The 22,984-nt window shown below is 39.0% G+C and overlaps 1 protein-coding gene across 12 annotated transcripts in view; it reads left to right on the top strand.

The window, feature by feature from the left end:
- Positions 1-22,984, top strand: part of DLGAP1 (DLG associated protein 1) — a 1,071,624-nt gene that overhangs the window by 214,205 nt on the left and 834,435 nt on the right. For 3 of the 12 annotated variants that reach the window (XM_070050427.1, XM_070050433.1, XM_070050429.1), the window contains exon 3: positions 15,662-15,755. The exons of 7 other annotated variants lie outside the window; for them this stretch is intronic. The gene's annotated coding sequence lies outside the window, so the exon portion shown is untranslated. Of the gene's footprint in view, positions 1-14,741; positions 14,809-15,661; positions 15,756-22,984 lie in introns of all 12 variants that reach the window. 2 more of the 12 variants (XM_070050428.1, XM_070050430.1) reach the window with 1 other exon arrangement.

Here is a 22,984-nt window from a genome sequence, read left to right as displayed (position 1 = left end):
AATGTGTGGTTCAATAGCCAGATGTAGTGGATGAGGTCATCTAGTGTTACAGATCCTTGACCTCTGTTTATTTGTTCATTCTGTCCCCACCCCTGAACACTGCTAGCAGGATTAATATCCCAGTTTGTCTATTCATTTATTACCTCAGTAATCATTTTTGTGAAACACCCTACTAAGTGATAGACATTTACTCTGGGAAGAATAAGGAATGAACTCTACCTTGGAAACAGAATTCAATAAAACTCAAAAAAAGTTTATGGAGGTCCATGTAAGAATCGGGCTTTGAGGCTGGTGTAGTGGGAAAAGCCACCTCCTGCGATGCCAACATCCCTTATGGGTGCTGGTTTGCGTCCCAGCTGGTCTACTTCCAATCCAGTTTCCTGCTAATGGCCTGGGAAAAGCAGTGGAAGATGGCCCGAGTGTTTGGGCCTGTGCCACCTAGGTAGGAGATCTAGAAGCTTGTGCCTCCTGGCTTTGGCCCTAGCCCAGCCCTGACCAATGCAGCCACTGGGGACATAAACCAGAGGATGGAAGATATCTCTGTTTCTCTCCTTTATCCCTCCTTTCCTCCCTTCCTCTCCCTCTCTCTCTCAGTAACTCTGACTTTCAAATAAAATAAATCTTAAAAAAAAAAAAAAAGAATCAGGCACAGGTCCATGACCAGTATATTAGAGAAACCAAATGTATAACCAGATATGCACAATGTAGTGTGGTGAGTGATAGAATATAAGAAAACATGGACAGATTTGGAATATCAGGGGCAGGGAGTAAAGAACTAAAGTGTCTGACACCTGAAGAAGCTAGATGCTGCATATCCTGAGATCCACTGTGAATAGTCCCAGAGGATGTATGGGATCTGACCTCTGAAACGTCTGGGGAATTGGGGATGCTCTTTGCAGGGTAGTGAAACTCAAGTTGGCTCTAGGAGGGTGACTGCTAATTGTGGAGGAAGGCACATATCCGTAATATGACAAAACAAATGTTTTAAGTTCCAAGAAGAATGTTAGTTGTGTCTGATTAGAAAATGGTGTATTTTCAGAGTGACACAGAGGGAATAAAGAGGGAAAAGATATTGAGAATCAATTGAAAATCATGGGCAAGGTGTATTCTTGACTCATACATGAAAACAAGGGTGCGTTCAAAAAGAAAAATGATGAGAAGAGGATATGAGATTATTCAGCATTCTGTTTAACATTAATTTGCTTATAGTTTGAAGGGGCGGCTGGCGGCGCGGCTCACTAGGCTAATCCTCCGCCTTGCGGCGCCAGCACACCGGGTTCTAGTCCCAGTCAGAGCATTCTGTCTCAGTTGCCCCTCTTCCAGGCCAGCTCTCTGCTGTGGCCAGGGAAGTGCAGTGGAGGATGGCCCAAGTATTTGGGCCCTGCACCCGCATGGGAGACCATAAGTACCTGGCTCCTGCCATCGGATCAGCGCGTTGCTGATGGCCGCAGCGGCCATTGGAGGGTGAACCAACGGCAAAAGGAAGACCTTTCTCTCTGTCTCTCTCTCTCACTGTCCACTCTGCCTTTCAAAAAAAAAAAATAGTTTGAGGGAGTAGAAAATAGGATGAGAACAAAGAATAGAATAATGTCAAAGTTAAAAAAATGTATTTTGGCATTCATGTATTCAATCTGTCCTTGAAGATGGACTGTTAGTTTTAGAGTTTCACCTGCTGTTATAAAAATGTAATGTTTCAACATTAAGTGTGGTTTTTTTTAGTCTGTTTCCTCCTAAGGTTGTAGCAAAATTTCCTAAACATGGATTAAGTCATGTAAATGAAGAAAGGATATATTATTTTAAAGTGGTCGATACTGTTCTTGAAAGCTTGAATTCTTTCTTTGGGGAGACGTAGGGAAGGTGGGAAATGGGCTGTAGGCAACCATTGACATACAGCATCCTGCATGATAGTTGCCAATGCTTTTAAATGCTATCAGGATTTTTCTGAGCTAAAACTTTTTGTCATAAAGATAATAATTCTGTATTCAGGAAAACACATATAAGCATAACCTCTTTTAAAAAATCCAAATGGTCTCAGACATATCTGAATGATGACATAGAGTCTAGAGAATCGGGTATCATGATCTGATTGTTTTGTCTTTGCACAAAGAAATGTCCAGGAGGAGACTCTGCTTCTGAGTGATTCTGAGTGTTTTGGCGTGCAGTTTAATTTGATTTTACAAAAAGCAGCATTCTTATTTTGTTCATTTAACTATGACCTCTATTAATAGTATTGAATTTACATAGAGTAGATCTTATCTGTCCCTTCTCTGAGAATTGAGGGAACTTGGTTCAAAATCAAAGCTGACAGGTTCCCGAGTGTGCTATGGACATTCAGAGCTGTTATTGCAGGTTCTTTTCTCTGCTCCATAGTGGTATATGTGAGGTCATCTCACTCTTCACTATCAACAGCAGACCCTAGCTTTGCTCCTGTGCTGCCATCATCTTGCTCTATGCAGAAAAGGCAGAAATGTCTGTGGCAGCTCCCAGACATTAGAATCATACTCGCCCTTGTCCTTAAACAGCACAATGAACTGCCTTGGATTCCATCTCCTTTTCCTGTGTTCTCTAAACATTGTGCATATTGCAGGCACAGCTTTATCTCACTGGGTCGGTAATAACTGCATGTTCAAAGCCCCTCTTACACTGGAAGCCATATGTGGGCTGTGATGGATCCTGTCTGCTCACAAATGTTGTGGGTAGTCTCCAGGAACACTGGGGTGGGAACGTGCAGGTGTTCATTATAACCGTGTGCCTCTTTCACAGGGTGTCTGGGCCCATCTCCCATCAGTACTCACCAGCTTCCTAGCCTGTTTCTGCCTTCTGTGATTTCCATTTCCCAGTAGAGAGAAAAGACTGCTCATGAACTTCTATCTGGCCTAATTTTCACTTGGAAGAAAATGTGTGTGTGTGTGTGTGTGTGCGTGTGTGTGTAACTTCCAAGCCTCATTCCTGGAAATGTATTAATTTAAAAGCTGTAGTAAAAAATTATCCTAAACATATCATCAAGGAACCTTTTTATAGTAGAACATTTTCTTTTAATTTTTTCAATAAAAATAAGCATATCATAGTATAGACCAAGATACATCATGAAATGTAATCTTATAAGAGACTGACAACATAGGACAAGTTCATAGTGCATTGCTGCATAAAAAAGCCAGCTAAATATAGTCTAATGATCTCTAAATTATTTCCTTATTTTTTTAAACATAAAAAAGAAAACTTTTTTATCAGTGGCAATCACTGATCATTTTGAGAAAAAGTTGTTATCCCATCTTTTGCTTTTATCTCTGATTTACAAAAACAATAAAGTTTTATTTATATTCTTAAATAACAAAACATGTTAATGTTTGCCATAAATAGGATAAAATTATAACCATTCTGTGTCATTTCTATGTTTGGTAACTCTGCTTATTTAGGGCTGCTTCTTGTTACACTATTCTACTTTGAATATTGGGTTTATTAATGGTAGAAAGTGGATTGCAAATATCTGCTTGCAATATTTTCAATAGAAGGCATCTAGAAGTGAGTTTGGTTATTGCTGGGATTCTGGTAAAAAGTAGCTATTGAGTTTGTAACAAATCAGATATTTGTGTTATTCCAACAAATGAATTTAAACAGTGCCCTAGAAAATTCCAGTGTATAGCCAAATTTGGAGGACTGCTAACCTGAACAAAGCTTTAGCAAAAATATTTTTCTTTCTAATTTTATTTTTATGCAACTTAAATGTTTTTGCTTTTGTAATGTTCTGCCTCTGAGATCAATGATTCATATTTCTTTTTTTTTAACTTTTATTTAATGAATATAAATTTCCAAAGTACAGCTTATGGATTACAATGGCTTGCCCCCCATATCACATTTACAATGATTACAGTGATCAGTATTCATTACATTTTTAAGTGTGTATAGGAGTAGTACCTTAATAGACTATATGCTTTGTATGATAGATGAGGTTTTATAAAAAAAGATTTTTTTATTTACTTTAAATGCAGAGTGACTGGAGGATACACACACACACATATGTTTAGAGATACAGATCTTGTATATATTGGTTTACTCCACAAAAGCCACAGATACCAGGGATAGGTCAGGCCAAAACCAGGAGCCTGGAACTCCATCTGGGTCTCCCATATGGATGAAAGGGTGCCGAGCACTTGGGCCATTTTCCACTGCTTTCCTAGGCATAATAGTAGAGCGCTGGATCTGAAACAGAGCAACTGGGGCTCAAACCCGCATATCTATATCGGATGCTGGCACTGAAGGCACTGGTTTAACCTGCTGTGTCATAACCCTGGACCCAACAGGTGAGATTTTAACAATAAATTCAATATAAACAAATAGTGTGACCTAAGTATTTCATAGCACTGCATGAGAATATCTCATGATTGCTACAGCTGTTTCTACTTTATTGTAATAACTGAGACATCTTGTGACATTAAATATGAGTATAGGTATGTGTGAAATAATGTGATATTCATTGTTTAATTAACATATATATAACAGATTAGAAAGAAAGAAGGGAAGAAATAAAGATAGATAATCTCCTACTGGCAAGTATAATAAATTTGGATAACTAAGTATCAATAGGTTATTGGGATATCTGGTTGTGGAAAGTTCTAGAAACAATTTCCTAAAATGAATATTGAATAATCTCTTGCAATAAAGAAAACATATATGTACATGACACTTAGCGGGACAAGTCATGGCCTCTCACTGTTACCCTTTCCCTAGATAAAACCAGGGAAATGCCAGCAGCTCTGCAGTTATTTGTACAGACTCTTTCCACTTTCTCCCTAATGCATCTTGACATCTACTCTGTGTTTCAGCCTCCATTTCTATTATCTGCTGAACTGGACCAAGAGCAGGAAAGCTGACTGTCATCATCAATGCCATCACACGGACTGCGTATTGCAGTTAGGCTCTTTGCATTTTCTTTTTTTTTTTTTTTTAATTTTCTTACTTATTTTTATTAATGTTCTTTTTAACTTTTATTTAATAAATATAAATTTCCAAAGTATAGCTTTTGGATTACAGTAGCTTTTTCCCCCCATAACTTCCCTCCCACCCACAACCCTCCTTTCTCCCCCTCCCTCTCCAATTCCATTCACGTCAAGATTCATTTTCAATTCTCTTTATATGCAGAAGATCAATTTAGTATATATTAAATAAAGATTTCAACAGTTTGCACTCACACAGAAACACAAAGAGTAAAGTACTGTTAGAGTACTAGTTACAGCATTAATTCACATTGTACAACACATTAAGGACAGAGATCCTACATAGGGAGTAAGTGCACAGTGACTCCTATTGTTGACTTAACAATTGACACTCTTGTTTATAGTGTCAGTAATCACCCTAGGCTCTTGTCATGAGCTGCCAAGGCTATGGAAGCCTTTTGAGTTCACCAAATCTGATCTTATTTAGACAAGGTCATAGTTAAAGTGGAAATTCTCTCCTCCTTTCAGAGAAAGGTACCTCCTTCTTTGATGACCTGTTCTTTCCACTGGGATCTCACTCGCGGAGATCTTTCATTTAGGTTTTTTTTTCCCCCCAGAGTGTCTTGGCTTTCCGTGTATGAAATACTCTCATGGGCTCTTCAGCTGGATCCGAATGCCGTAAGGGCTGATTCTGAGGCCAGAGTGCTGTTCAGGACATCTGCCATTGTATGAGTCTGCTGTGTATCCTGCTTCCCATATTGGATCATTCTCTCCTTTTTAATTCTATCAGTTAGTATTAGCAGACACTAGTCTTGTTTATGTGATCCCTTTGTCTCCTAATCCTATCATTGTGATCAATTATGAACTGAAACTGATCACCTGGACTAGTGAGATGGCATTGGTACATGCCACCTTGATGGGATTGAATTGGAATCCCCTGGAGGCTCCTTGCATTTTCAATGTCCAGCATGTTGGGCTAGGAGATACTTGTTTTAAAATGAAACTTAAATCCCTGTGTGTTCCTGCTCCTCCTCTTATTATACTTTGATCTTTAAAAGATGAATAAGATACAACTCTATTTCTATTTCTATTGTCAAGTGTTCAATTTCTTATTAACAGAAATAAGAAATATCAAAACATTCTAACTGCTCTATGTAGAGCAATTCCCACCAAGTTTGTAAAAAGTCCATCATAGGTTTAAAGAGTTAAAAAGATAGACCACATGTGTGTTCTGTTCTTTCCTTTTTCCTTTGGGACTATGCATTTGTCCTTCCAATTCAAACTTTATTATTTGATGTTAAAACAAAATACTATACACAATAACCCTAAAAATTTAGGTGATCATTGATTGACAGCTCAAGCCTGTGGTTTTCTCTTTGTTTCTTTTCTTTTTTTTTTTTTTTAAGATTTTAATTGGCAATTTACATCTTCACCCCTGGGAAACTCAAACGTGTTCCTTAGACTTGCTGTCTTTTGTGAATCCTAAAAGACGTTCAAGACTGAATGACTTTCACTCCCATGGTGCCTGCTTTCTGTGATAGCACCTGAGAGGAATCACCTGACATGCCAGGCAGATGTCATCCATCTCCACATACGTGCAATCAGCTGTTGTCTCTTGCTAACCCAGGAATAGGGCAGATGGTTAGATTTTAGATTATCTCAACTAGTATTAAAGTTTCATATTCTGCTCAGTTCTCAGCTTCACACCCATGTTCTTTATACATTCTCACTTGAGGTTTCTAGTAACTGAAGTCTTCCTCCTAATCTGTGATTTTGGAAAGTAGATGCACAGTCCCCAGCATATAAGTAAATGTATTTTGTATAATTTGCAATGATCACTGCTCATCTTTTTGGTAACAAGAACAGAGATAGTAGGAACTTAATAGTGATTTAAACTACTGTTTTTGAAAAACCTGCTCTTGTGTGGAAATGAAACAATAATTTACCAGGTGTAGTAGCACTTCCTTAAAATAACTTATGAATTTATTACCTTTTTACATAGAATAATATAAGTTAGCAATCTAAGGAAATAGGATTTGTTTCAAAAGATAGTCTCAAAGATAAAGATTAAAAGGTGAAAAATTCTCTTAATATGTGTATGTTGTGATTGGGCACATAAATTATTTATAACATTCTGTGTATAGAGAGCTCTTAGAATTATGCAAAAGCTAGGCTGTGAAATAAGTGCAATTGTTCATAACTGCAGAATGATGAAGAGGGTTTTAAATTCATAACTCCAGGATATTTGCTCTTGCCTCCTACTATAACTTGATAACCAAGTTTTCTTTTCTTGGTCTAATGAAATCTTAAAATAATTTTTCTTTTACTAAAAAAAATCAGGTTTATTTCTTTTAAAATCTGTTGAAGAAAACACTTCCATTCCTACCCTACTCTCCATCCTCTCTGGATAATATCCATGTTTGTGGAATCAAATTTGCCTGGGCTGTCACGTAATATTCGGTAGAATTGACCTAGTCATAGAATTAGGGTATACAGTCTGTGGTTTTGACCATATTTTCAGCAGCACATTCAACATATTTTACTTTTCTGCTAATAGGCAATTCTGATATCAGAAAACTGCAAATGAGTGCAAGACAGAGGATTTTGATGGTGGTCTCTGGTCACATGAACTTTTCAATTTTGTTACCTACTTTCATGTTCCTGGTTGTTCCTGCAAATATAGATAGCGAATTGTTCACTCTCGGCAGGATGTCACCCTAACTGCACTCCCCCCATGCAAGGAAACCCAGGCCTGTCTCCTTTGGGCCAGGCCTTCAATGGCCTTGGGACAGCAAACAGCTTGCCCTCTACAGACTCCGAAATAGGTCAGAACAGGGCAAAATTCTAGCAGTTTCCAAAAATACTTCATATCCTGGGCTGCAAATTCATCTGTTATTCCATTTCACATTATTATGCCCAGACACTTAATTTGGTGGAATGAAACAGGAAAAGTTTTCAAATGCACAGCACAAGGAATGATAAAGGCTAAAATATCCAGCAGCTGTATCAAATCATCAAACTCCCCAAATTAGAAGACGGGCCTCCCTTGATCATTCATTTACCTTCTACCAATGAAATTTAAGTTAAAACTGAAACCTGCTCTATGAATTAAATTCCAACCACAGAAAAGGCTAGAATTGTACCTTCTCTTATTCTGCTTAGTCTGAGGCAGGTGATGAACTTAGTGGCAAGTAGATCAATTTTAAACTGTTTTCTAGAGCATTCTACATTTATATGATTCTAACACCAGTCACATTTGTTACTTTCTCTTTTTTATCTCAAGAGCTGTGGAACATATGAGAACATTACAGTGCCATCAACACCCACAAAAATTCAAACCCATGGACAAGTGCTCAGCACCTACAGCAATTATCCCAGAGAAAGTCACATATACTGACTTAGTATGCAGTATTTACTGAAGCTGCTCATTAGCTATTAATCATGGAGCAGAGGAGAGCTTTGCAGGAAGGAACAGACAGTAACCAAGAAGGAAAGGCTTAACCATTCTTTAAAAAAAAAAAAGAATTATTTTATTTATTTGAAAGAGTTACAGGGAGAGGTAAAGGCAGAGAGGTCTTTCATCTGCTGGTTCACTCCCCAGATGGCTACAACAGCTGGAGCTGCACCAATCTGAAGCCAGGAGACAGGAGCTTTTTCCGGGTCTCCCACGTGGGTGCAGGGGCCCAAGGACTTGGGCCATCTTCTACTGCTTTCCCAGGCCATAGCAGAGAGCTGGATCGGAAGAGGAGCAGCCAGGACTAGAACAGGTGACCATATGGGATGCTGGTGCTTCAGGCCAGGATGTTAACCCGCTGCACCACAGCGCAGGACCCTTAACCATTCTTTCTTCTGGTCTTCATTAGGCACTTGTGAATCTGACAAGGTCCTGGAGAAATAATGTGTTCATTGCAACTCCTTTGGGAGAAATTTCCCATTAAAAGATGAGTTAAATCCCAGTGCACCATCCACTTTCTCATAGGATGGAAGTTGACTCTCATCGGCCTTATTACAAGTTGTCTCTCTTACTCCTGATCACAGTTTCCATCTTTACCTTAATGTTTAGCTAGTGCATGAAAAACCTTTACTTTGTTCCTAGAGTCTTGGGATTAAATCCATATCATGACAGCCTCCGCTGCCTTTGTTAGCAGGACACCTCTCTCTTTGGGACAAGCAAATTATCATGGCCTTGAATTGTACTGTTCTTGAGCCTGTAGGAAAGACTCCCAAATGTCCTTAGCATTCATTTTCTCATTTTTTTATTAAAAAGTCACCCCTTGGTTCCAGCTTTATGGTACAGCAGGTTAATCCACCACCTGTGACACCTACATCCCACATCAGAGGGCGGGTTTGAATCCCTGCTGCTGTACTTCAGTTCCAGCTTCCTGCTAATGTGCTTGGGAAAGCTTCAAGGCTCTTGGCTTTAGTCCAGGCTCCTGGTCCAGCCCTGGCAGCTGCAAGGCTTTCTGGGGAAGTGAACCAGTGGATAGAAATTCTCTCTCTCTCTCTGTGTCACTTAGCCTTTCAAATAAATAAGTCTTTTAAAAGGTCTCCTTTTTGCCTAGCCAGTTTAGTTAAGTCTTGAACTTCAATACTCTGTGTTCTTCTTCCTTGCTGATTTTTTGAGATCCTCCCTTTCATGATGATTTCACTCATTGATCTGGCTAAAATGTTTTCTGCTGTCTTCTCTGGAATGACAGAGTTCTCTGCATTGGTAGCATCATGAATGCATCCTAACTTTCACTAAAAACCAGGCATCTTCAGCAAGTTCACATAAAATGCATAAATGAAATTAAAAAAAAGATTTTAAAAGCTTTTGCACCAAAATGAGCATACTTTAATTATATTTTCACTAGCTTTAAGAAATCCTCTTGTATTTCTTGACTGAGTGACTGAGGCATCCATCTGCCAATCCTGCTCTCTGTCTATATTTCCCATCACAGCAAGATGTGCTGGCATTTTCAGTTCTGTGCCGATGGCTGCTGGGCTCTTCTGGCCCTGAAGTTCTGCAGGCCAGGAATCTGGTCTCCTGGGGACAGCTTCCCCTGAGGCTTCTTTGCTTTGGAGTCATTCTCAGATGCCTGCACCAAGTCATTTGTGGATGTGAATTTACTTGTACCCTCAGGGACCCCAAATATCATGTTTACAGCTTGGAGAATGAGTCCTTTTTTGTGTATTTTACTCATAATAAGGGAATTGACCTCTCTTTCCTGTTTCCTTTCTAATAGGCTCAGCAGGGTTTGCTTGCTTGCTTTCCCATTTGTTTGTTTGTTTGATTTGATTACCTGCTGCTTAATTGGGCCCTTCTCTCCCCCAGTTTACAGCACCATTTTGCTAACAGTGATTTCTTTATCCTTCCTCTTTGGTCTCTGGATCCTGACATTGTTTGGTGTCTATTCCAGACTCTGCCCTTTAAGACAAAGTTGTTGTGTTCTGAATTGGCCAAAACGTCATTTCTATTTTTCAAATACATTTGATCACATTTCTCTCTCTGAGCAGGATAATTTTACCATGAGGCTATATCAATCCAGGCGAATTTAAAAGTCATCAGGGTGTGTACAGTTTCTTTTCCGTTAAAAATCTATCTGAACTGCCCTGCATATCTGTGAACATTCTCCTAAGGTGGCTTCTCTTTTCCATCTACTCCACCAACATCTTGTCTTATTTTCAGTTCTCATCTCTGCTTTTAACAAATGCATTTCTCTTTGAGTCTGATCTTCCTTTTCTAGATGGGTAGTTTTCAGTGTCTTCTCTTAGCTTTGAATTTGGAAGAACGGCACTGAACTTTTTTCTGTGGGTACTTACATGGAAAATATTTGTAAGATTTCCTCTGATCCTTCAATTAGATCAGCCCTCTTCCAACCCTGCAGTTTGGGTCCCTGGCATCCAGATGATATTCAGGATATAGGATGCAAACAACTCCAATAACCTAAGACCTGCAAGGCATCACTCCAGAAGCTGCATGGGTCGAAATCTACACCCTTAACTTTCCACCAATGAAAACAGACAAGGCAGCCAAATGAGTGTCAAATACCAGTGTCTAGGGATTTACACCTATAAAACTGAAGAAAAACAGCTTCAGCATGCCCTGTAATCATTCTTCTGCTACCAACCATCAAAGGCCACAGTAAAACCCATGAAATCCACACCTTCTAAAACTAGAAACCACAGTTTTTCCCCCCACAGGTTCATTGACAGTAAAATTTATCCCTGGTGCTTAAATTCAAGATCTCCTTGCTCATAAATCTTAGACAGGATAATTTGTTTTATTTCTTCAATGATTCCCTTCCCTGCTGTTATTTCTTATTTCCACTGTGTTTTTCCATCCCCACTTCTCCACCCCCTTCCATGTTCAGCTGGCTTGCTGGGCTGAGTTCTTCTAGGAAGAGCTGACTCGTACACTGCTGCTGATGAGGGACTTCCCACGTGGATGGTCCCATTTGCTCTTGAATTGGAAATAACGTTGACAATGTATTTGAATGCCACACATATGTTCCTTCATGTGTTTCCTGTGGAGAAAGAATCACCAGTGTTAATTCCCACTTTTAAGCCCTTGTCCTGTATTTAATGCCATCGGTCTGTCAAAACTGAGTCTCCGAATTTTTGATTCAGACAAAAGCACATTTATGGGTATTCAGCAATTTGGATAAGTCTACATGCTGTTTGAAAATTAATTTAGGGCTAGCTTTTGGCCTCACAGTTAAGATACCAGTTAGAATGTCTGTCTCTAGCATAGTGCCTGAGTTGAATTTCTGGCTCTACTTCTGATTCTAGTTTCCTGCAAATGCACAGCCTGGGAGCCAGCAGATGCTGGCACAATTTCTTGGGCACTACCACCCATGTGGCAGATGACCAGATTGAGTTCTGCACTTCTAGTTTCAATCTCACCAGCCTCAGCTATTGCAGGCATTTGTGGAATAATCCAGCAGATGGACTGTCCATCTCTCTCTGTGTCTTTCAAATAGATTTTTTAGAAGAAAACTTAGAAATAGCTTTATTAAAAATAGTACTTTTCTGTTCACTTGTACTTCACTGAATAAAGATTTATGCCAATATGTGGATGTCTTCTTAGCAAAGTCTGTTTACTGGTTCTGTCTTCATTGTCGTGTTTATTGTATTTCAAAGCATCTTTTACCTTACACTGCCTGATGTTTTTAGAACTTAACACATTCTTCTATTGGGGAAGCCTTTCATACTCTGCTATTGAAAGTTGTACAAGGGGCTGATGCTGTAGCACAGCAGGGTGAACGTTGGCCTGCAGTGCCAGCATCCCATATGGGTTCCAGTTCATGTCTCGGCTGCTCTGCTTCTGATTCAGCTCCCTGCTAATACGCTTCGGAAAACAGCAGAGTATGGCCAATTCTCTAGGCCCCTGCATGCACATAGGAGACCCAGAAGAAGCTCCCGCCTCCTAGCTTCAGACCAATCCAGCTCTAGCCTCTGAGGCATTTGGGAAGTGAACCAGCAGATGGAAGATCTCTCTCCCTCCATCTCTTTGTGATTCTGCCTTCCAAATAAATAAATAAACAAATAAATAAAATATGTTTTAAAAATATAAATTTATTTTGGTGCAAAATAATGTTAAAATTTGTGTATTTATGTAATTCATTCTTCATAAATATTTTCAAGCACCCTCACATCTCTTAAAATATTTTAAAATGTAAATGTTGTTTTAACTCTCCGATTTTACATAACAAATATCCTTACTTTCTCTCTCAGGAGTGTTTACTTTATTCTGAAAATACTTTAGCTCATTGATGTTCTTTTTGAAAAATGATTCTCAGCAATCAGCATTAATATATCAAATAGTGTCTGATTTGCATTGTACAAATGAGATCATTGCTTTCTTTGTTCTGTTTATGACTTCAGATCTGCAGACCAATATTTTATTGGCTGCTTTGGACAGCCATGAACACAACAGATTGATGTGGAAAGTGCAGACCACTTCCTAGAACTTGTCCCATTCATTTTGTCATTTTTCATATGACATGGTGTCAAAACCAGTTTTCCCCATTTTGTATGGCTAACCTTTATTCAGACTGATTACTGTTTTTGAAACAAATGTTGTAAAGTGACATGAGTGGCGTAAAACAACCAGATAGTTTATTATATTGTTCACTAATTTATGCCACCCTGCCTGTAATTACAATCACATATATATTATTTAAACCTGGACTTTCAGTTCGAGATGGTCTGCTGTGGCATGGTAGAGCATGTTCTTTTCTCTCACTGCTGTTCACCGGTTATGTGATCACAGACAACTTCCCATTTTTTTTTTTTAATGGCTTTGTTAATAGGTACAGTTAAAGATTTCTTAAAACTTCCATGGAAGGCCCTTCTTTGTTGTATTTTAAGAACTTTATTTACAGAAATGCTGGCAATGCTGAATATATATCAGATGTCTTACTTGGGTTGGGATGAAAATGGATGAGTTTACTTATGATTGATTTGTGGGTTTGTACACACCATTTTCCTTTCTGTAAGGGGCTAATGTATTAGAATATATACTATCGAGTGTCTTATCTGTACCAGCTCTATTAGCAAATCATTTTTTCTTACCATTAGAAAAATCTATCATTTCTATTCTCTTGATAAAACCATTATCACAGACGTTCACAGCAATCATGAGTACTAATCAAGTGGATGATTTACAAAAAATTTTAGACATTTCTTAGGGACATAAGCACTCATAATAAAATGGGGTGATTTTAGAGTTCATTCAATATAGTACTCTTCTGATATTATAGAAGTTTCATGCAGAGAAAATCTTTTCTGTGAGATACAAAATCACAAATATAAGGAATACATATACATTATATATGTGAGGGGTCTTGAAAAAGTTAATGACAAATCCCATTTACCTTTCAATTCCACTTGCTATAAATTTTTCATGTCAGCTTATATGTGTGTATGTGTATTTAATTATATATATATATATGTATTGTGTGTGTGTGTGTGTCTGTGTATTGCCATGTGTGTAGCCCTGATGAAAACTAAGAAATGAGTTTAAAACTGTAATCAGGGGTCAGTATGGGGGTGCAACAGGTTAAGCAGCCTGCTATGCTGGCATACCAATTGGAGCACAGATTTGAATCCCAGCTGCATTGCTTCACATCTAACTCCCTGCTAATGTGCATGAGATAGTAGCATAAAATGGCCCAGGGACTAGGGCCCCTGCTACACACGTGGGAGACCCAGATGGAGTTCCCAGCTCCAGCTCTGGCCATAAGGTCATTTGGGAGTTAACCAGTGGATGGAAGATCTCTTTGTCTATTTCTTTCTCTCTGTTACTCTGCCTTTCAAATCAATAAAGTAAATCTTAAAAACAAAAAGCAAAAGCTGTAGTCTGGAGAAACTCTGGAGAAAAATGGCTCCATTCTTTTCATTTACTCATCCAGAAAACAATAGGAAACAACTGGTGCATAGAAGTGAAAGCAAATTATAATAAATATAGGTAGTATCAATGTAAGTTTTATAGGTGGGCCACATTTTAAGAAAATTAAAAACAAAGGTCAACTGTACTATTAACATTTCTCCATGTTTTATATAACCCAAAAGTAGGTGGCTTTAGATCAGTGGCATATAGTATATATAAATGTTATTACTCAGCAAGTTTAGTTCTTTGGAATTTCAAATTTCAGATGAAACTGGAAAGATACTAGGCCCAAGTTTATTGCAAAGCAAGCTGTTGTAATTAATGTGAAGTAACTTTGTAAGGTTTGTGGAAATGCTTATTATGAAAAACTTGAGTATTTATTTCAAAACTTTTTGTACCAAAATAAACTTATATGTAATTCCATTTTTCCATAGACTACTTGAAGTTCTAATATGTTTCCTAGAGGGATATCTCAAAAATATAACTAAAGAAAATTTGAAGGTAAAAAGAAATTTTGGGGCCTATGCTATGGCGTAGTGGGTAAAGCCTCTGCCTGCAGTGCTGGCATCTCATATGGGCGCCGGTTCTAGTCCTTGCTGTTCCACTTGTAATCCAGCTCCCTGCTAATGTACCTGGGAAGGCTGCAGAAGATGGCCCAAGTCTCTGGGCTTCTGCACCCTCCTGGGAGACTTCGAAGAAGTTCTTGGCTTCAGCCAGTTCCAGCTGTTGCGGCCATTTGAAGAGTAAACCAGTGGATAGATGATCTCTCTGTCTCTATTTCTGTACCTGTAGCTCTGCCTTTCAAATAAGTAAATGAATCTTAAAAAGTCCAAGGATCTTTTTTAATGAAGAAAGCCCTTTAACTGTGACATTACTTTAGTCTAAATACTGACAGCTACTTGGAATATCTGTAATACACCCATTACTTGGTATGTTTTTAAAACTAGGTAAGGGATATTGGCCAAATAAAAATTATTGGATGCTTCTTTTCTCTTTAATATATTAAAAAAGTCTTATTGATGGCTGAAGATTTTCATTTCCCAGTAAATTTTCATGTATGTTATTAAGTAAAGTGCTGTTATCCTTATTTCTTGGGAGAAGAAGCACAGAAAATGTTAAGTGGTTTGAGCATGGTTTCACAGCCATACTAGTAAGAAGCTCTGTGGATTTAAGTCCAAGCCTGCCGCTCCCTGCTTTATGCTCATTCCTCATATGCCACTGCCCTCCTGTTCATTGCCTTTGCGAATGGCTTTGCCCAGCAGGAGCCTGGCTTGTTTGAGTGGCAAACAGACAGACTGTACTAATGTTTATAGCTACATCCAGGGTGAAGGCATGCTTTTTGTTTGTTTTCCAGGGAGAAATATTTAATGGTTTTCTTCATTGTTCATTTAAGAAGACTTTAGCTCTCTTCTCACTTACCACTCTGAGAATAGAAGTATGACATGAAGGTAAAAACAAAAAACCTTAATATTTAACCCATATTATGGTCTTGTTTTAAAACTGTAGATTTGGAATTTAAGTGGTCTGGGCATGGTTTGTATTGTTAGCAAATAGTTTGCATATGGCTACCCAATGCAAAAACAATAACAAAATGGACTTTTAATAGAGTGAAAATTAAGGGTCATTTTGTCTCATAATTTAGTTTTAACAGGTTCAGAAGTTAAAAAAAAATGCTTATCAGGTCATTCAGTGAAGGACTGTTCAATAGAGGGTTTGTAGGATAAAAAGATGGGAAACAGCTTTCAGAGTATTGACAGAGGAGAAGTGTTCATTTTATTTCCAAGGCCTGAAATTCCATGAAGAAAGGATTATAATGCCGAGCTGGCTCCGCGGCTCACTAGGCTAATCCTCCGCCTGCGGCGCCAGCACACCGGGTTCTAGTCCCAGTCGGGGAGCCGGATTCTGTCCCGGTTGCCCCTCTTCCAGGCCAGCTCTCTGTTGTGGCCCGGGAGTACAGTGGAGGATGGCCCAAGTGCTTGGGTCCTGCACCCCATGGGAGACCAGGAGAAGCACCTGGCTCCTGCCTTCGGATCAGCATGGTGTGCCAGCCATGGTGGCCATTGGAGAGTGAACCAAAGGCAAAGGAAGACCTTTCTCTCTGTCTCTCTCTCTCACTGTCCACTCTGCCTGTCAAAAAAATAAATAAATAAAAAGTTAGACGAACAAAATGCGTCCAGGGAGAGCAGGAGATCGCTTGTTCCTGCCTGCTGAGTTCCATCACAGTAGTATCTCTGGAAGCTGCCTGGTTGGAAGTAATATGTGATAATAGCCCATGAAAAATAATTAGCACTAAACAACCCAACATAAGGTAGCTTTACCAAGTGTAATTACAAAATGATTTTTATACAGAGCTAGCTCTAAGTAGATGCCCTTTAAGACCCCAAAAAATTCTATGGTTCATATGCTAATCTACTAGATATTCCCATTCAGGAAATGTATGACATGGATCTCCTTCAGCATAGAACCTGCACAAGCTATTCTTACTTTCAGAATACATACTAATATGCTTATAGACAAAGTAATCATGACATCCTAAAATTCCCAGAATAAAAATTACAGTGAACCAGTACACACTGGCTTACACACACACACACACACACACACACTTATATACATATTTCCTGTTTGTGAGGTTAGGTTGTAAATAAAGCTTAAGGAATCCTGTAAGTTTTAATTAAATAAAATTGTCCAATTCCATGGGATTAGTAAGGCTGTTTCTGATAGAATTTCAATATTATTGGATCATGAAGGCATCCATTGCACACAGTCCTCAGCTGGAAAACATGTATTTCTCAGTCTTTCATATCACCTATGTGCTCAGGAGAATGCCCAAAACACCACTACACTAAGAAAGAACAGAACACCCACTGTTATGGTGACAAAATTGTATTTCAACTTCTTCTCCTTTTTTAAAAATCCACATGTGTTATGTTACTAAGAAAACTTCTTTATGGATTAGAAACTAGATTTATGAAAGTCCAGCAAGTGTGAACTGTGTGATGATGAAGAGCCAAAATTTATCCACATGTAATAGATAATTTAAAATACTCATTCCTTTAAATAAATTGCATTTTCATTTCTATATATGCACATATTTATAGTTATTTACACAGAATTTTTTAATGTTTATTCATTTTTATTTATTGAAAAGTCAGATTGAAAGAGACAGAGAGCAAATTCCTCCATCCACTGGTTCACTCCCTGAATCCCCATAACAGTTAGAGCTGACCCAGGCCAAAGCCTGGAGCCAGGAACTCCGTACAGGTCTCCAATGTAAGTGACAGGAACTCAAGTACTTGAGCCATCATTTACTGCCTCCCAGAGTTTGCACTAACAGGTAGCTAGATTCCAAGTGGAGGCGGGCCTCTATCCCAGAGAATCTGATATGGGATACAGCCATCTCAAGTGGCAGTGAACCCCCCTGTACCACATCTGCTCCAATTATTTTTTTTAAATTATTTTATAATTTATTTGAAAGGCAGAGTTACAGAGAGAGATAGAGACAGAGAGAGAGGTCTTCCATCTGCTGGTTCACTCCCCAGATTGCTGCAATGGCCAGAGCTGCACCGATCTGAAGCCAGGAGCCAGGAGCTTCTTCTGGGTCTCCCATATGGGTGCAGGGACCCAAGGACTTGGGCCATCTTTTACTGCTTTCCTAGGCCATAGCAGAGAGCTGGATTTGAAGAGGAGCAGCTGGGACTATAACTGGTGCCTATATGTTTTTTTTTTTTTTTTTAAGTTTGACTTGAAAATGTCCCATGGAATTTAGAGTATCAGATATTCATTACTGAATGTCTCATAAAACTTGAAAATTACCTATCAGTAGGATCATCTTCTGAAGCGTGCTATACATTTACTATGAAATACTCCTAACCATGTGAAAATGAACTGTTGAATTGATTTTTATCCTCTGTACATAAACAGAAATTCTCCACACTGTCAAAGTAATCTCACCCTAACATCATCATAATCGTACCTCCTATTGTCCTGTTCTCAAAAATCCCCCAAAAACAAAACTAGAATTCATCAGTGTTTCCTCTTTCTTAATAATGACCAAAGCCATCACACAGCCAGAGGTCTTTTCTGGCTGCCTTTCTCTCTTCTCCTGCTTTCCCATGTACTCGCTTTCTGTTTTTGCCTCCTGCCTCCTCCACCCCAGCTACAGGACATTTGCACATGATCTTTCCCTCACCAACTCCTACTTATACAAGGATAACTTAAAAAACTATGGAAAATTAAATTGTTTATTTTAATAAAAAATTTAATCATGCAGTGTTTTTCATAATATACATTTTTCATGAACTTTGTACAAACCCTTCATATGCATGGATTTCTGGGGTTTGCACCAAAATAAAGTTATTTTTTTAATTTTGTTTTCACAAACTTTTTGAAATTCCTGTTTTATATATTGAAGGTTGAGAATAATTTTCTGATGTCTGCACAATACTTTCCTAAACAATGAAGACTGATTCCAAATGTACAAGTCACTGTTGTTATATATTTTCACCGGGCTGTTTATTTCCTTGTAAATACATATGTATCTAAATTTTTTTTTGACAGGCAGAGTGGACAGTGAGAGAGAGAGAGACAGAGAGAAAGGTCTTCCTTTGCCGTTGGTTCACCCTCCAATGACCGCGCGGCTGGCGCACCACGCTGATCCAATAGCAGGAGCCAGGAGCCAGTTGCTTTTCCTGGTCTCCCATGGGGTGCAGGGCCCAAGGACTTGGGCCATCCTCCACTGCCCTCCCGGGCCACAGCAGAGAGCTGGCCTGGAAGAGGGGCAACCGGGACAGAATCCGGCGCCCTGACCGGGACTAGAACCCGGTGTGCCGGCGCCGCTAGGCGGAGGATTAGCCTAGTGAGCCGCGGCGCCGGCCATGTATCTAAATTTTATAATTTGTAAAATAATCTCTATAAAAGTAGTAAGCACATGACTTTTTATACACAGCAATGTAACTACCACAATGAGTACAATTGGTCAGTGTTAAATGAATAACTGTTCCAGGCACTTATGATATTCAGGAAAGAGAGAAGAAATAAAAAGGTTTCTAAAATCCCTTCTCCCTTAGAATGCACATGATAGCAAGGGGAAATGACGAAAAATACATATAATGAATAAGTAAATTATATAGTCTGTTAGGCAAGGATGGACAATTTTGTGTCAGAGTATGGTGACCAAGACTGCTCGCAATGGAGGGATCATGGGGGCAGGTTGAAATGTTAGGTATAAATTTTTAGTCCATGTATATCTGTTTCAGAAGCTAACATATTGAGTAAAAGCATGAGGGAAGAGAAGGAATTCACTATGTGACTCTCTGAGGGAAGAACATTCCTGAGAGAAGAAACACCCAGAACAAAACTGGGAGAGTTTCTGGAATAACCAAGTGGCTGGTATGGCCAAAATGGGATGAACAAGTGAGGTAGTACTGGTCAAAGATGTTAGAGACATCATGGGGATGAGATGCCTTAACTGAAAGTCATGAAAAGTATATTTTAAATGCATTCTAATACTATGGCATTACTACTAACCACAGAGTATAATGCTGAGTCATGTGCTAACAGGTAGGTAACAATCATTATCTCTGAACTTATTTACCAGCTGTTCAAATTAGAAGTTAATCCCAATTCAAGCAAATTCTTCGGAAGATTTTTTTTCTTACATTTATTTATTTATTTGAAAGGCAGAGCTACAGAGAGAGGAAGAGAGACAGAAAGAGAAAGAGATCTTGCATCCACTGATCACACCCTAGATGTCCGCAATGGTTGAGGATGAGCCAGGCAGAGTCCAGGAACCAAGAGCTTCATCAGGTTCTCCCACATGGGTACCAAGGACTCAAACACTTGGGCCATCCTCTACTGCTTTTCCAAGGCCATTAACAGGGAATTAGAAAAGAAGTGGAGCAGCCTGGGCACAAACCGGCACCCGTTTGAGATGCCGGTATTGCAGACAGTGACTTTACCCATTATGCCTCAACGCTGGCCTCAACGTTCAAATTTCTAATAAGCAGTTGAACAGATGCCTGAACATCATTAGTTGTAGGGGAAAGCAAATCAAAATGACAATAAGATACTACCTCCCACCAACTAGGATCTCACTAAGATAGCAAGTCAGAAAATAGCAAATCTTGATGAGGATGGAGAGAAATCTAAAGATTCATAAATTGCTGATGAGAATATAAAATGGTGTAGTTGCCTAGAAAAGTTTTCTGACAGTTCCTCAAATAATTATACATAGATTTGCTATGTGTCCCAGTAATTCATTTCTATAACTATGGACAAGAGAAATGTAAACATATGTTCACACTAAAACTTGTAGATTAAGTTTATGGCAGCATTATTGATAAAAACCAAATGGTGAAAAAAACTCACATGTCTATCAGCTGATGGGTGGATTTTTAACCAGTGATATATTTACCCACTGAAATATCATTCAGCCATAAAAAAGAATGAAGTGCTGATGTATGCTACAATAAAAATGAAACTTGAAAACACTCTGCTCGGGCCAGTGCTGTGGCATAGTGGGTAATGCTGCCGACTGCAGTGCCGGCATCCCACATGGGTCCCAGTTTGAGACCTGGCTGCTCCTCTTCTGATCCAGCTCTCTGCTATGGTCTGGGAAAGCAGTAGAAGGTATCCCAAGTCCTTGGGCCCCTGAACCCTCATGGGAGTCCTGAAGGAAGCTTCTGGCTCCTGGCTTTGTATCGGCACAGCTCTAGCTGTTGCAGCCAATTGGGGAGTGAACCAGCGGATGGAAGACTTATCTGTCTCTGCCTCTCCTTTTCTCTCTGTGTAACTCTGATTTTCATATAAATAAATAAATCTTTAAAAAACACTCTGCTTATTGATAGAAGCCAATTACTGAGACCACATATTATGTGATTATAGTCATAGGTTTTCTACAGAAAGTAGATTAATGGTTGCTTACAGCTGGGGTCCTGGGAATAGTAGGAGGACTTAGGGTGATTGCTAGCTCCAGGGCACAGGATTTATTTTGGCAGTGATGAAAAATGTTCTTAAATTGACTATTGTAACCATTCATTACACGTTATCTAACAGATATACTAAAAAATTGAATTGTACAGCTTTAGTGGGCTGTGCAATTTAAGTGGGTGATTGTATGTGAATTATAAGAAAGCTGTTTTAAAAAGCTGTTGTAAAAAAAGTGATTGAGAAGAAAATTAGCATACATCGTTAGCATCCACTGATTACCCTCAAACCTTGGTTTATCATATAACATATCTTTTTTGTTTGATATTGTATTGGGGGTACGGATACAATCAGTGTGAGTTTTATGCTATGGAAGGGGACTTCATGAACGGCGTAAGGAAGAGGAATCATTTCATAGAGGAAGATGGAAGGTGGCCTGAGTAGTCTTCAGCTGTCCAGTTTTATTGCCAGGAGGCCGTGTTCGGTTACACAAGTCTCCCTATGTGTAAAATTCTCTGTACTCTATCTTTCCACAACGTACTCAGAGGAAATGTTTTGGTAGAGTAGCAGCTTAATGTTCTGGAATTGTCAATAGCAAAGACCTAGCTTTCCCTGCTCGGTGGAGGAGATGTTCCCTGTATCTCAGGGAAAGGTGAATGCTACTGAACTAGCTGGATAATACTCGGTCCATCTTAATCCAACTGAGTAAGTAGGTGAGTGTCTTTGGTGAGCCTCTTCTGAGTGTTAATTTTTTCCTATGGTAATGATATAGAAATACTAAGTAGGAGTGCCATTTTCTCAGAAGAAACTTTTAATAATGCCTGGAACCACACATGCCTCACAGGAAAGGTTGTGTTCTATCCTGCAGTAATCATGGACAGTCTTTCCTGTGATGGCTGTTTTCCTGCTCCTGTCTCTAATGTGTTAGAATGGAAAGGGTTTACTTCAAAGCTATGCTAATTTCCTAGGGCTACTGTAACCAATTGCTACAAACTGAGCACGTTAAAACAGTAGGAATGTATTCTCTTATATTGGTGGAGGCCAGATATCAAGGTATTGGCAGGGCCGCCCTGTCTCAGAGGGCACTAAGGGGCAATTCTTCCTCGACTCTTTCTAAAGGCTCCTGGTAACTCTAACGGCCCCGTCAGTCTGTTCACTGCTTGGCTTGCACCTGAAGGCTATGACACTGTCTTCCCATGGACTTCTTCTCTGTGTAATATCTCTCTGAATCTGCTCATCTTACAAGGACACCTGTTATTAGGTTTAAAGGGCACCCTACAGCAATGTAATCTAATCATAATTAATTACTTCTACAAAGAACTTATTTCCCAACAAGGTCACATCCACAAACACCAAGTATTAGGACTAGAGTATGTATTTTTTGGCCAGGGGTTCAGTTTAGCCTACTTCTTTTGGGTAAGCAGAGACGCCTTTTTTTCAAATATTTCACTTTTTAAGATTTATACATGTAATTGTACATGTGATACAATGTTTTGTTTTAATACAGTATACATGTGCAATGATCACATCAGGGGAATTACAATACCAGCACTTTAAATGTTTTCTTTTTATGTAGATTCAATCTGTTTGCCTTTCAATGCATTTCACCTCATTTAATGTTGCATAGAGCACCAATTCTGAAAAGTCTTATATGTATTATCTGATATCTGAAGAGTAGACTTTTTAAAATAAAGATTTATTTATTTATTTATTTGAAATACAGGGTTACAGAGATAGAGACAGAGAGGGA

Source organism: Oryctolagus cuniculus, chromosome 10 (assembly GCF_964237555.1).
Source record: "Oryctolagus cuniculus chromosome 10, mOryCun1.1, whole genome shotgun sequence".
NCBI lineage: Eukaryota > Metazoa > Chordata > Mammalia > Lagomorpha > Leporidae > Oryctolagus > Oryctolagus cuniculus.
Note: the sequence above shows the minus strand (reverse complement) of the source record. Positions and strands in the feature narration are given on the sequence as shown.